The sequence below is a fragment of the Schistocerca serialis genome, chromosome 2 (genome assembly GCF_023864345.2).
Source record: "Schistocerca serialis cubense isolate TAMUIC-IGC-003099 chromosome 2, iqSchSeri2.2, whole genome shotgun sequence".
NCBI classification, from domain to species: Eukaryota; Metazoa; Arthropoda; class Insecta; order Orthoptera; family Acrididae; genus Schistocerca; species Schistocerca serialis.
This window is the reverse complement of record NC_064639.1, coordinates 1,099,016,072-1,099,032,210: the sequence shown is the minus strand read 5'-3', so window position 1 is coordinate 1,099,032,210 and position 16,139 is coordinate 1,099,016,072.

Genomic DNA, 16,139 nt, shown 5'->3' with positions numbered 1-16,139 from the left:
ACACGAATGTTTTCTAATCATTTTCGTTCATAAACAAAAAGAAATGAAAATTTAATGACCAGGCAGCCAAATCAGAAAGTGAACTTAACAAATTCGTTTTCCTCTACAAAGAATAAAACATAGCGATGGAAGCAGAGTAATATCCTTAAATTTTTAATAAACAAAGTGAAACCAATAAATCTGTATATCCCACAAAAGTAAATTTGCTGTTAGTGAGACCTAGAGCAAGAATAGGGATTAATTTGAGGAAAACACGTGGAAGGGTGACTCAACTTGATGCGTCATTTACTATGGCTAAACAAATACTTTTTGTTTACTAACAATTCTATCATACGGCAACTAACAGTTACCAAGATGCCTGCCAAATTCACAAAAAATAGTTGAGGTATTTAAATTAATATCAGAATGCATAAGGACATTTGTTATACATTAAATTACAAATGGTGCTCAAAGAACATGTCATCTGTGCGATATAATGGTGGCCCGATTACAAACAGTTAACTGATTAAATAAACCTGCGGTGGCACTCATTCCGCGCGAGTAGCACCACATCTGTGGACTAATCCCACAACAGGACTGGAATAAAACTGCAACAAATGTTAAATACAAGACCTTAAAATGCATACATTTCCAATGCACAGTAAGCTTCAGATTTACTCCAAGGCAAGTAATTTGACACAAGCACATATAATTATGGTATCCAAAGTCCATTAGCCACCTCACCACTAGGAGGCAAACAGTTACGTCAAATTTACTTTTAGTGATTTTACTTGGGAGCGTAAGGCAAATGACGACACTTTGGTGTCATAAGACAGCGTTATTCTGCTCCCATATAGACAAGATATGGTTAAGCCGGCCAAACGCTACCTACTCGTAAACACCGAAGCAAACAGCAGCACTTCACTGATTGGCCACAAGGCTGTTAGACATAAGTGAAGCACTTAACTAAATTACCGGTCCAATAAAACGCGAGTAAAATGATAATGGCCATTAAATGGTAATTTTTTTAAAAGAATAAACTCAGTGCTCAGTTTCCTCAAAGGCTTTCACTAAATGCCCACAAGGACCTTGCAATAAAAGAACCACTGAGTACATTACCTCCTCAAAATCACTAAAGCCAAGTCATAATTCGGCGACACTCCCGCCACGGCACGATACCAAAAAAATGGCAATACGCTAATCAACTTGAGGCTGTAACGGGAGATCCACGGAAGTGCGTGTGACCTGCCAACACCTAGGCCTCGTGCGAAGACGGAAAGCAGGCCGAAGCAGAAGGAGAACGCGACCCTGCCCCGGACCCGCAGAACAGCAACGCGTCAACCGCTGCCGATACAAGACTGTCAACATATACCAAACACCAAACAAGTTTGACAGAAATTAACATATACAGCAATTAAAGTTTATTTTCAAGATAACAAACTATTAAAACTTCAGTATAAGAGTGGCCCGCTCATAAACATAGCAAGTTAATAACAAGAAATAATGTACAACGTCGTTTAAAAGAATAATTACATAATGATTCAAACTACTTTAAAGACGTCAAGGTATATCTTTACTCGGGCCTCTTAGGGATTAATAGACGCTGTAATTTGCATCCGCATAAAATGACAGACGGCTGGTTAAAATGTGCAAATACACGTCGAAGGGCTTCTCAGCACGGAGTAAGAGAGTATGCAAGTACAAACTCGCACACGTATGACCCACATTTGCGTATTTTTAGGCTGAGCGCACACAACTACAGTTACAGGCTAAAACCAGTAACTTACCCCAAGAAGCGCTATACGGTCTACAACAAACACACATTACCGTCAGTAGTATCAAAGTCTCAGTAATAATAAACATTTCAAGTACCAGATTTACATAGCGAAATACTAGCTTAGTGCTTACAGAAACCTCCAGATTGGCAGACATAGCCCCAAAAGGGTCACTCAAGTGCATAAAGGAACCGGATTGCTGGCCAGCTAACACCGCGGCAGAATTAAAAATCTCTAAGTCCAATACATACTGAAGAGTATTGATATATAATTTCAAATAAATGCCATGGAGGCCAGTAGCTTGAGGACTCAAGGGAGGCACCAGATAATGCTGCCCTCCAGCTCTTAGCTGCTAACAAGTCATGCAATACCTCTCGGCGCATTTAGAACAGCAAAGTTAACTGGTGCACTTCGTAACCAGTTTGCACGCGACAAGAACCGCTCCTTGTCTCGTAATCTCGCCGGTAGCAACGATAGCAATGGTTTAACAACTGAAAATGCTATATTCTCTTTTCTCTGTGAAGTTTTGGACGGATTAAATAAAAGGTTGCGAACGCTAGGTGTTTTCTTTGATTTAACGAAGGCTTTTGACTGAGTTGACCACAAAATATTACAGCAGAAATTGGACCATTATGGAGTAAGGGGAGTAGCTTACAATTGGTTCGCCTCTTACTTTAAGAACAGAAAGCAGAAGGTAATTCTCCGCAATATTGAGAGTGGTAGTGTTGTTCAGTCCCAATGGGGCACTGTAAAGTGGGGGGTTCCCCAAGGGTCGGTGCTGGGGCCACTGCTGTTCCTTCTTTATATAAATGATATGCCTTCTGGTATTACAGGTGATTCAAAAATATTTCTGTTTGCTGATGACACCAGCTTGGTAGTGAAGGATCTTGTGTGTAATACTGAAACATTATCAAATAATGTCGTTCATGAAATAAGTTCGTGGCTTGTGGAAAATAATTTGATGCTAAATCACAGTAAGACACAGTTTTTACAGTTTCTAACTCACAATTCAACAAGAACCGATATTTTGATCAGATTGAATGGGCATATTATTAGTGAGACGGAACAGTTCAAGTTCCTAGGCGTTCGGATAGATAGTAAGCTGTTGTGGAAAGCCCATGTTCAGGATCTTGTTCAGAAACTAAATGCTGCTTTATTTACCATTAGAACAGTATCTGAAATAAGTGACAGTTCAACACGAAAGGTAGCCTACTTCGCATATTTTCACACGCTTATGTCATATGGTATTATTTTTTTGGGTAATTCTTCTGATTCAAAAAGGGTATTTTTGGTTCAAAAACGGGCTCTTCGAGCTATATGTGGTGTAAGTTCGAGAGCCTCTTATCGACCCCTATTCAATAGTCTGGGAATTCTGACATTGCCCTCACAGTATATATTTTCTTTAATGTCGTTTGTTGTTAGCAATATTAGCTTATTCCCAAGAGTTAGCAGCTTTCACTCAGTTAATACTAGGCAGAAATCAAATCTGCTTGTGGAATGTACTTCCCCGACTCTTGTGCAGAAAGGAGTGGACTATTCTGCTGCATCGATTTTCAATAAGCTACCACAAGAACTCAAACATCTTAGCAGTATCCCAAACTCTTTTAAGTCTAAACTGGAAGAGCTGAAAAATTAAGCAAATTCCAGTGTTAAATTTTTGATTTTCTTTATTTAAACTTACGATTGTCGCCTGAATACGTTTCTTATATTTCATTTTATCTGTTTCAACAATCGTGTTATAATTTCATGTATTGACTCGTTCCATGACCATGGAGACTTCTCCTTAATTTGGTCCCACGGAACAATAATAAATAAATAAATAAAAAGGAAAACGCTCAACGGTTTCAGCTCGCTAAATCGCCAGCAGACCTCACGTCTTGAACGTGAATGTTAACAACCAATAAAAATTGGTTGTACTTCCGGTTAATTTTGTATTACGTTTTATGTAATACACTATGATGGACGTATGTCTTCGTAGATGATTGAAAATAGCACAATTACAGAAACTGCAATAGCGGAATAAACAGTTGCAACCAAAAGTGAACATGGCGTCATTTGGAAAAACCTGAAAAGAAAATACATAGAAATAACAATATGTAAATGTATTAGAGTGAAGTTCCACATTATGCGAGATACAATTTGCTTTTGTTTTTTCGAAACTTGCTTCTGTACTTTCTGTGTTATCTTTGGTGCGTACTTGGTTATTATTCTGTCTCTCAAAATTACTATTAGGCATTTTCTGCATGTATTTTTGTATGATATTTACATTATAGAGCTTTTCACAATTTCTGATGCTATAGTCTTGTATCTCGTTGTTCCAGGCGTGTTAAAATACTAATTTCCTTCACTATGACTTTTTCTTAATCGTTATACCGGAATTTCATCACACCGTAACTAAATTCATCACGAAGGCATCGCAGCTGCAGACCCTATCGCAATTAAGAATATATAACTAAAACAGTTGTGTGGGACGAAATAACAAGCAAAAGTTACTGATGGCACCACAGAAAAAAAGCAAAAGTAAAGAACGAGTGTCTCGCATGAAGCGGAATTTATCTCCTAAATTCCATACTGTTTAAAGTTCTGTTGGTTGAAGTATTTGACATCACAGCTTATGCAGCTTCTCTTGAAAGCGTTCCATCAGCGTAAATCAAGTTGCACACCTACTACGTTTTTGGTCACAGAGGCCCATACAACAAACCAGCCTTTTCTTTCTACATCACGATAATGCTATCGATTGTGGGCCAAGTCGGCGCACCTCTGCTTTCACCAGAGACGTGAGAGGCCGTACATCAACCGCGGTTATGGCGTCGTTGCCGCGATGATAGCCCAGTTCATGAAACGGCGTCCCGGCAGCCGTGAAACGCTGTGAAAGGCCCCGCCAGCCCCCAGGGCGCTTCCTGCTTGAGTGCACGCCATTACGGAGGGAGAGAGGGAAAGAGAGAGAGAGAGAGAGAGAGAGAGAGACAGAGAGAATAAATCAGCACTGGCCGAAGTAGATGGGTGCTCGCGTGATTCGCGCCCACTTTCAACACTCTTTGAAATTGTATTTGTTAATGGTGTCAGCGTCTTTCAAGGGAAAGTGCATCAATCGTAAAGAAATACCAGAAAACTCTGCGATCTCTTAACTGACACTACGATGGTATAAGGCTCTAGAGGTTTAGGATGCTGTTGTATTGTGCTTGCGCGTGCTGTTTTCCAAACCTGCGGATACTTGGCGATGGAGATCTACTTTGTGCTGTTCAAACGCAACTGAAGCCGACCTACACCTCCATCTCTGTGCCTTCTGGGGCTACGGTTACACCTTGCGCTGTGTATACTGCACATGCAGCAACATCAGCAGCAGCTACAATAACGAAAAAATTCTGCACACCAAGAAGGAATTGTGCAACATAAACAAAAGTTAGTAGGCGTATTTCTACTTGAGAAATATAATCTCTTCTCAAATTTCGCGTCAGCCGCATAAGAGAGGCGCTATTAGTGCCGCTATGAGGATGGAAGTCCGGTTTGCTTTAAGGCGCTCCGGAACGCCCTATACTTGCAATGTTAAAATAACGCTTATAAATTACATCTTTCCTCACAAAGTATTTGAGGTAGGAAGTTGAACTTTTTACAGATTATTTATTGGAATATGGGCTACAACTTAACACAGGGATTTTACAAAATTTTAGTTCAGTTATTAAAGATGATTTTTTTTCCATTGTAATGAAAATTCACAACATTTTTTTTGCAATTTTTTATTTATATATTCAAAAATATACAGGTTTTTGGAAAAAGGCTGTGTTAAATTGTGCAGAAGGTACGGTGTAACATTTACTGAAAGTTTGAAACAAATATGTTTGGAAGATCCTTAGAAAGCATGTAATTAGTATGAGAAAATAAAAGTTTTGGGAATCGAGCGACAAAGATTGGATTAACTTTTTAGTGCGTTCCAGGTCCATAGGATGTATTATCTTCATCCTCTGCAAACTCCTCCTCCAGCTTCCTCTTGTTCCTCCTCCTGTTTACTCTTGCTTGTATTTCTAGAGTCTTTACAGCCCTGTCTGCAGCCCGAAGGCGTTCCTTGTCTAAAGCAAGCATCGCTCGTTGTTGTGTTCGTAGATTTTGCTACCATTTTCTTCAGTTGCAGTTACTGCAACACTGTTCCAAAAGGTGGTCATGTATGAACACTTATCACACTTCAGTTGTATTTCACTAGCAAGCCCTACGTGCTTTATTATGGAGAGTTCCAGACCAACTTCACTACAATGAATACATCTTACACAGTTTGAAAAAATTCCTTTGAGAACCGACATATCAAATATTTCATTCACATCCGATTCGCCCATAAAACATTCATAGTTTTCACTCATTGAACCAAGCTTCTTCTGTGAAGTATTTTCTTTCCCACTTTGATTGCTATGGGCAGGTGTACTTGAGAGGTTAGGTTCACTCACTTGGTTATCGTCTTTATTGTTTACAGTAATAACACATACCTTTAGCTTTCCAACAGTTCTCCTTTTCTTAAAAGCCTTCAGAGGATTTCTAATAACTTTACTTTTACTCATTATTATACTTCAACAAAGCAGAGACTCAAGAAACAGAATTAATTCCGAATATTTTCGAGATAACGACAGAGTAAATAAACATGAAACAATCGACAATCACACCAGCGATATATATTGAACCATCACAGGTTAGCCACAACACATACTTTATCTCACATCACTAAAATGTACCTGATGAACACGGACGTTAATAATAACACCATTTGACAGCAGTTTAACAGCGCCACAGTGGGTCACGCCCATGTAGAACACATTTCAAAAAAAATTTAGAAATAGTTGTAGTCTTCGGAATTGAATAAATTATATATCTATTAAAAGGTAATAGTCTGCAGATTCAGAAAACGCAAAAAAGTAAAAACTGAACTTTTCATGATTTTGAGCCTTTCCGGAGCCCCTTAAATACACGCTGTTATGTGATCGTTAGTTGCCTTTGAGATTGGACGTGGTGAGTCGATGTTAATCAAGAGTGCCTTTAAGGGGATAAAGACGCCATTATCAGTATCTCACTGACTTAGAACGAGGTCACGTAACAGGGCTACGACAAGCTGCAGAAAGACTCGGCAGGAATGCTGCCCCTGTACATGATCGCTGGCAGCGGTGGTCACGCCAACGTACGGTCGCAAGAAGACAGGGCTCCGTACGGCCACGTAGCACTACCAAGAGGGGAAGACGACGTGCTCGGTGTATGGCTCTGGCGCATCGTATTGAATCTGCAGCAGAAACTGGACCAGCAGGGGCACCAGAGTGAGACAACAAACTCTTACAAATCTACTACTTCGAGGACATCTCCGAGCCAGGCACATTCAGCATGCATTCCACTGACCCCAAACCACCGCCATTTGCAATTTCATTGGTGTCAAGCGAGAACTTACTGAAGGGCACGGTGAAGGTCTGTAGCGTTTTCAGATGAAAGATGGTTCCGCCACGGTGCCAGTGTATTGCTTAGGAGGAGGCCAGTTTCGGGCCTCCAACCAACCCATCTGCGTGCCAGACTTACACCTGGAGTTGTGTTCTGGGGTGAGATTTCGTATGACAGCATTTTCGTGGTTATCCTACGCACCCTGACTGCAAATTTTTACGTCACTCTGGTGGTGAGACCTGTTGAGCTGCCATTCATGAACAGCATTCCAAAAGGAGTCTGGAATAGGATAACGCTCGCCCACATAGCGCTGTTGTAATCCGTAATGTTCTGTAGAGTGTCGACATAATGCCTTGGCCTGCTCAACCATCAGATCTGTTTCCAGTCTAGCACATATGGGGCAACATCGGAAAACAACTCCAGCGTCATCCTCAGCCAGCATCAACAGTCGCTTTATTGACCGACCAAGTGCAGCAAGTACTGAACTTCATCCCAAAAACTGACATCCGGCATGCTCTACAGTTCCGAGCGCAGACGAACCAGTTGGGTCCCACCAGCCACCGTGTGGTTCTCCATGAATGACGTCATCAAAATGGGGTATGGAGAGACATGGGGTCAGCCTACTTCTCTTCCCCACTGTTGTCTGGCTAACAGACCTGGTGACGCTGTTACTAGTTATAGCTTGTCAACTGGCCTCACGAGGCAGATTGCAGTCCGTTTGAGATATCTCAACGCTGAGAAATCCATGGCAGTACAGAGTCTTCCTCTTGGCAGTTTTGTTTTATTCCTATGGTGATTTTATAAAATATACAGTTGATATAACGCAAATGATTTTATACAATATACGGGGCTATTCCAAATGATTGAAGCGATTTCATAAATTCACTGTAGCTCCATTCATTGACATATGGTCACAACATACTACAGATACGTAGAAAAACTCATAAAGTTTTGTTCGGCTGAAGCCGCACTTCAGGTTTCTGCCGCCAGAGCGCTCGAGAGCGCAGTGAGACAAAATGGCGCCAGGAGCCGAGAAAGCGTATGTCGTGCTTGAAATGCACTCACATCAATCAGTCATAACAGTGCAACGACACTTCAGCACGAAGTTCAACAAAGATCCACCAACTGCTAACTCCATTCGGCGATGGTATGCGCAGTTTAAAGTTTCGGGATGCCTCACGGTTTAAAGTTTACGGCCCCTTTTTCTTCTGCGAAAAAAACGTTACAGGACACGTGTATCTGGAAATGGTGGAAAATTGGCGCATGCCACAACTGGAGACCGACAGCGCCGACTTCAACAGGATGGTGCTCCACCGCACTTCTATCATGATGTTCGGCATTTCTTAAACAGGAGATTGGAAAACCGATGGATCGGTCGTGGTGGAGATAATGATCAGCAATTCATGTCATGGCCTCCAAGTTCTCCCGACTTAACCCCATGCGATTTCTTTTTGTGGGGTTATGTGAAAGATTCAGTGTTTAAACCTCCTCTACCAAGAAACGTGCCAGAACTGCGAGTTCGCATCAACGATGCTTTCGAACTCATTGATGGGGACATGCTGCGTCGAGTGTGGGAGGAACTTGATTATCGGCTTGATGTCTGTCGAATCACTAAAGGGGCACATATCGAACATTTGTGAATGCCTAAAAAAACTTTTTGAGTTTTTGTATGTGTGTGCAAAGCATTGTGAAAATATCTCAAATAATAAAGTTATTGTAGAGCTGTGAAATCGCTTCAATCATTTGTAATAACCCTGTACATATGATATAAGACAAGATTAAACCTTAAAGTCCGTGTTTTTCAATCAGTTAATTAAGCTGGGTGTGAGAGTGAACAAGTAATCGGGAATTCCAGGGTATGAATGAAATGGACAGCGTTGGACTAAATGTTCAGTTGTCTGCTCTTCTTTATTACATTCACACATTGATGAACTGATCCAGCCCCATTTGTACTTGAAGTAGCTACAACAACCATGTCCAGTCCTTAACCTGTTGAGGCGACACCAGAGGTTCCTCCATAGGTCAAAAACTTTTGGCTTCTTTGTGGGATCAAGGTGAAGGGATTTTGTTCCCAATGTTTTTGTTGACCATACATGCTTCCAGCTTTCATTTAGATCAAAACCATCCACGATGAGTTATCCTGCAGTAACACTTGCTGGCCTTCTTGATCGCAATCGTTACTGTGGCGGATGACAGAATTCCGGGTGCAGTGGTAGAGAGGGTGATGCAGAGATTTTCTTGGCCTCCCTCAGTAGAGCATGTTTCCGCCTTAAGTGAGGTGGAGGGATGTGACTCAGTACGGGTAACCAGTGGCATGGGGTTGATTTGATGGAACCAGTAATGCAGCGCATAGCGTCGTTAAGTCTTGTGTCTACCTTCTTCACATGTACACTTTCCAACCAGACAGGTGCACTGTACTCGGCAGTAGAGTACCTCTTGGCAGTCAGTCATAGTGACTACTGTGTTACAGAGGCAGGCATGTTAAATAGGACGTACACAATTGAAATGCACAGCTTTGATTCGTTGGTTCTGTTTTTGGCGGAATCATATTTTTTGGAAGTGAAGGGGTGGCAGGACCGTTGACCACCGTCCTACCTTTGGGCAGCATTACACTTGACCACGTAGGCAGAGCTACTCAGGCTCTGTTGGCTTTTGTTGGCATTGATCTGCTACTCTACACTCCCGTACCAGCCTCGTACCATTTTTAGTGTAACAACAGCAGCTAACATGAAACTTATTGTTTCCTTAGGTATGTGTTCCATTCCTTTACAACGCCGACTGTTGTGGGCTGGGGAGGACAAAATGCACTCCCACTCAAATATGTGTCTCACAAGATCACAACACAATACCATCTTATACCAACACCACTACCACAACCAGCACTAAATGTTCGAAATATGCTGTCAAAGATTGGCTTATTACAATCCATTCATCTCAGACTCTAACTAGTTACTGAGCTACATGTCCCAATGCTCTTTTTCAAGAAATATTATTGAAATAATGCGGAACTATATAGTTCACTGTTCTTCAATGTAAAACTTTTAGTCCGCGTGGCTGCATTTTTACCATTTGACGAAAAGAAACTGCTACTGATGTTACAAGTGGATCACTACTTCAAAGGGAAAGTAAGTAAGCGTAGTGGTTCGGAAATATTCATCCAGTTTCACAAGACAATATCTCCTACGTGATTTTCGATAGAATCCCGGGGTGAAGCTGAAATGAGGACTAAAATATTTTATTTTCTGAAGGGTCATCGTGTCTTACGAATGAGTATCTTTTACTGCATTCATTTACAACCTTGGAGTACTTCTTACAATAGCATTTAGCATCATTGTTTTCATTTACCTTCCACAAATTTTCAATGCACTCTCCACCGTACTCAAGACAAACATGCAGACGATAGCCAAGCGTGCTCCATCTTTCGTGAGCCTATCTGGAACAACTGCATTCACTGCTGTTGCTACACAAAGTCGCCGTACACCCGAATCCACTAGAACCTAACCTCTGGCGTGCCACAGGGGAGTGTTATGGGACCATGGCTTTTCATAATACATATAAATGACCTAGTAGATAGTGTCGGAAGTTCCATGCGGCTTTTCGCGGATGATGCTGTAGTATACAGAGAAGTTTCAGCATTAGAAAACTGTAGCGAAATGCAGGAAGATCTGCAGCGAATAGGCAGTTGGTGCAGGGAGGAGCAACTGACCCTTAACATAGACAAATGTAATGTATTGCGAATACATAGAAAGAAAGATCCTTTATTGTAAGGATTATATGATAACGGAACAAACACTGGTAGCAGTTACTTCTGTAAAATATCTGGGAGTTTGCGCGCGGAACGATTTGAAGTGGAACGTTCATATAAAATTAATTGTTGGTAAGGCGGGTACGAGGTTGAGATTCATTGGGAGAGTCCTTAGTAAATGTAGTCCATCAACAAAGGAGGTGGCTTACAAAACACTCGTTCGACCTATACTTCAGTATTGCTCGTCAGTGTGGGATCCGTACCAGATCGGGTTGACGCAGAAGACAGAGAAGATGCAAAGAACAGCGGCGCGTTTCGTCACAGGGTTATGTGGTAAGCGTGACAGCGTTACGGAAATGATTAGCAAACTCAAGTGGCAGACTCTGCAAGAGAGGCGCTCTGCATCGCGGTGTAGCTTTCTGTCCAGGTTTCGAGAGGGTGCGTTTCTGGATGAGGTATCGAATATATTGCTACTTATACCTCCCGAAGAGATCAGGAACGTAAAATTAGAGAGATTCGAGCGCGCACGGAGGCTTTCAGACAGTCGTTCTTCCCGCGAACGATACGCGACTGCAACAGAAAAGGGAGGTAATGACAGTGGCACGTAAAGTGCCCTCCGCCACACACCGTTGGGTGGCTTGCGGAATATAAATGTAGATGTAGATGCAGAAGCAGTGGCACGTCGACGGAGTCTTTCACCAGCAAGCTAGTACACTGGGCGATCTGTCGATTTTAGTCATAGATAAACAACCAGCATCTAAAAACTGCTGCTGTCATCATTTGATGCTTTGAGCGTCGTGTTGTGCTGCGGCTTTGATAAAAATTCCAAATTTGCTATGTAACAGCGATGATGCCATCCTTTTTTCGGGGTTAAAATCGTGAAACCAACTTTCATCAAGAGTCGTAGCTGAAGAACCAACTGATGTGTTGGTAAATGTGCCAACACCTTGTAGATAGAAGGAGGCCTAAATGCACGCTATCTAACGCAGACGGGCGTGAATTCTGGAACAGGATAAGTAGTGAATTCTCATAAGAAAAGTATGCAGCTCCTCAAATACTTATCTTTTATTCTTTGATGTGAATTACAGCATTCTTGATGAGACATTTCATACGATCACTATCAAACTATGTAAGACTAATGGCGCCTTGCTAGGTCGTAGCCATGGACTTAGCTGAAGGCTATTCTAACTGTCTGCTCGGCTAATGAGCAATGCATGCTAACTATCTGCTCGGCTAATGAGCGATGCTTCGTCCGTGTAATCGCTAGCAATGTCGTCCGTACAACTGGGGCGAGTGCTAGTCAGTATCTCGCGATCTGCCCTGTGGTGGCGCTCGGTCTGCGATCTCACAGTGGCGACACGCGGGTCCGACATGTACTAGTGGACCGCGGCCGATTTAAAGCTACCACCTAGCAAGTGTGGTGTCTGGCGGTGACACCACACCAACCACCTTCAAGCTCTAAACAACCAGTATCTAAAAACTGCTGCTGTCATCATTTGATGCTTTGAGTGTCGTGTTGTGCTGTGGCTTTGATAAAAATTCCAAATTTGCTATGTAACAGCGATGATGCCATCCTTTTTTCGGGGTTAAAATCGTGAAACCAACTTTCATCAAGAGTCGTAGCTGAAGAACCAACCACCTTCAAACTCTAAACACACAAGAAACTGTTCACAGACGTCCAGTCTCCTCTGTTTCAAGCCATGAGTGAGTATTGGCGGCACTCTCCGTACAAACAGTTTTCTGTACCACAATTACGGAGTGACGGCCAGTACACGCTCCCGTTATCTGCCACATTTACCTAAGAACAGTGTCTGTGTCGTCCGATTTGCTTTAAGAGATCCATCAACTCGATTCCGATGAAGCTCATCGGTTGCCGCGCGACTCATCGACTCCGAGCACCGGTTCACACGTTGAGGTTATCACAACCGTTTCCTTCATTACGAGCACTGGAAACACAACGTCGCAAATTACTGATGTCAATACAATCGTCACCGACTCCAATTTTCATTTTCCTGTGCAATTCAGTTGTATGAACGTTTTCTTCACCGAGAAGCACGAGCACAGCACGCAGTTTCTCCCGCACCGACATACGCTACTGGCCACTAAAATTGCTACACCAAGAAGACATGCAGAGATAAACGTGTATAAATTGAACAAATGTATTATACTAGAACTGACATGTGATTACATTTTCACGCAATTTGGGTGCATAGATCCTGAGAAATCAGTACCTAGAACAACCACCTCTGGCCGAAATAACGGCCTTCATACGCCTGGACCTTGAATCAAAAAGAGTTTGGGTGGCGTGTACAGGTACAGCTGCCCATGCAGCTTCAATACGATACCACAGTTCATCAAGAGTAGTGACTGGCGTATTGTGACGAGCCAGTTGCTCGGCCACCATTGACCAAACGTTTTCAATTGGTGAGAGATCTGGAGAATGTGCTGGCCAGAGCAGCATTTTCTGTATCCAGAAAGGCCAGTACAGGACCTGCATTCTCCTGCTGAAATGTAGGGTTTCGCAGGGATCGAATGATGCGTAGAGCCACGGGTCGTAACACATCTCAAATGTAGCGTCAACTGTTCAAAGTGCCGTCAAGGCGAACAAGAGGTGACCGAGACGTGTAACCAGTGGCACCCCATACCACCACGGTGGGTGATACGCCAGTATGGCGATGACTAATACATGCTTCCAATGTGCGTTCACTGCGATGTCGCCAAACACGGATACGACCATCGTGATGCTGTAAACAGAACCTGGATTCATCCGAAGAAATGACGTTTTGCCATTCGTGCACCCAGGTTCGTCGTTGAGTACACCATCGCAGGCGCTCCTGTCTGTGATGCAGCGTCAACTGTAACCGCATCCATGGTCTCCAAGCTGATAGTCCATGCTACTGCATATGTCGTTGAACTGTTCGTGCAGACAGTAGTTCTCTTGCAAACGCCCCCATCTGTTGACTCAGGGATCGAGACGTGGCTTCACGATCCGCTACAGCCATGCGGGTAAGATGCCTGTCATCTCGACTTCCAGAGATACAAAGCCGTTGGGATCCAGCACGGCGTTCCGTATTACCGTCCTGAACATACCGATTCCATATTCTGCTAACAGTCATTGGATCTCGACCAAAGCGAAGCAATGTCGCGATACGATAAACCGCAACCGCGATAGGCTACAATCCGACCTTTATCAATGTCGGAAACGTGATGGTACGTATTTCTCCTCCTTACATGAGGCATCACAACAACGTTTCACCAGGCAACGCCGGTGAACTGCTATTTGTGTATGAGAAATCGGTTGGAAACTTTCCTCATGTCAGCACGTTGTAGATGTCGCCACCGGCGCCAACCTTGTGTGAATGCTCTGAAAAGCTAATCATTTGCATATCACAACATCATCTTAATGTCGGTTAAATTTCGCGTCTGCATCACGTCATCTTCGTAGTGTAGCAATTTTAATGGCCAGTAGTGTATTTACGTTACGCATCGCCGTCTTACGCGGTACAGTTCGGAGCCCTCTCGCGTCAGAGAGTTGTGGCTTGTGTCAGGGAAGTTGCACGTCGAAAGGTAACACACTGAGGTGAAAGATGTCATCGGATATCTCCTGATTCCTTGTCGGACATCCTTTCGCCTGGCGAAATGCAGTAGCTCGACGTGGCTTAGACTCAACAAGTCGTTGGAAGTCCTCTGGTGAAATCAAATTTCCTCATTTTAGGAGAACTGAAGGACGTTCCGTGTTGTTGTTAAAAACCATTCAACAGACAGTCTCATAAAAATGCTGAAATCTCCTGTCTTAAGTAAAAAAAAAATTATGTGATCTTCGCTGTGGAATAGTTTTTGTCTGTGCAGAAATACTGATCCAGACTGTCCCTATAGCCGTTCATAATTACGAAAATTTTGGTCTTTTGTCAAAGCGGTAGGTGGGTCAAAACAAATGTCCACACACTCTGTGACCAAAATGGTACTGAAACAGAGGTTGACAGACTAAAGGCCGAAATACTCAATTTGTTTTTCCAAAGCTGTTTCACAGAGGAAGACTGCACTGTAGTTCCTTCTCTAGATTGTCGCACAGATGACAAAATGGTAGATATCGAAACAGATGACAGAGGGATAGAAAGACAATTAAAATCGCTCAAAAGAGGAAAGGCTGCTGGACCTGATGGGATACCAGTTCGATTTTACATAGACTACGCGAAGGACTTGCGCCCCCCCCCCCTCTCCTTCTTGCAGCGGGGTACCGTAGGTCTCTAGAAGAGCGTAGCGTTGCAAAGGATTCGAAAAGGGCACAGGTCATCCCCGTTTTCAAGAAGGGACGTCGAACAGATGTGCAGAACTATAGACCTATATCTCTAACGTTGATCGGTTGTAGAATTTTGGAACACGTATTATGTTCAAGACTTACACATTAGGGACGGTATAGCCACCATTGTTGTGCCCCTCTTATCTCTTTCTTTCTCCTCTCCATCATAGCTTAAAATTTTACCATTCTATTTTTCTTCCTCTAACCTATCTACCTCTTCTATATCTCTTTCACCCCATTCTATCGTCTTATGTCTCTGATTGATGAGAATAACTCACAAGCTGCAAGAATATAATGAGAAAATTCCCAACTAGCAATAGGACTGACATTCATAAAAGAAAAATATGTTTACTTCCATATACATAGTCATGACTATTATTATTATTATTATTCTTGATTGTTATAATTATTTTTTGATTTTTATAATTATCATTGTACTACTTTTATAATCTCTGTTTTTTTCTTTAACATTAATAGTGTATAACATGTTATATGTCCTTAATGTTCTGTAGAAACTGAAACTTGTTGAATCTGAGTATGCCTGGTTAGGTGTAAGAGAGGGCCTGAAGGCCCTAATCTTGCCAGGTAAAATAAATGCATAAATAAATAAAATAAATAAATATAATCACTTTTCTGGAGAAATCTACTCTGTAGGAATCAGCATGGGTTTCGAAAAAGACGATCGTGTGAAACCCAGCTCGCGCTATTCGCCCACGAGACTCAGAGGGCCATAGACACGGGTTCCCAGGTAGATGCCGTATTTCTTGACTTCCGCAAGGCGTTTGATACAGTTCCCCACAGTCGTTTAATGAACAAAGTAAGAGCTTATGATCTATCAAACCAATTGTATGATTGGATTGAAGAGTTCCTAGATAACAGAACGCAGAATGTCATTCTCAATGGCGAGAAGTCTTCCGAAGAAAGAATCATTTCA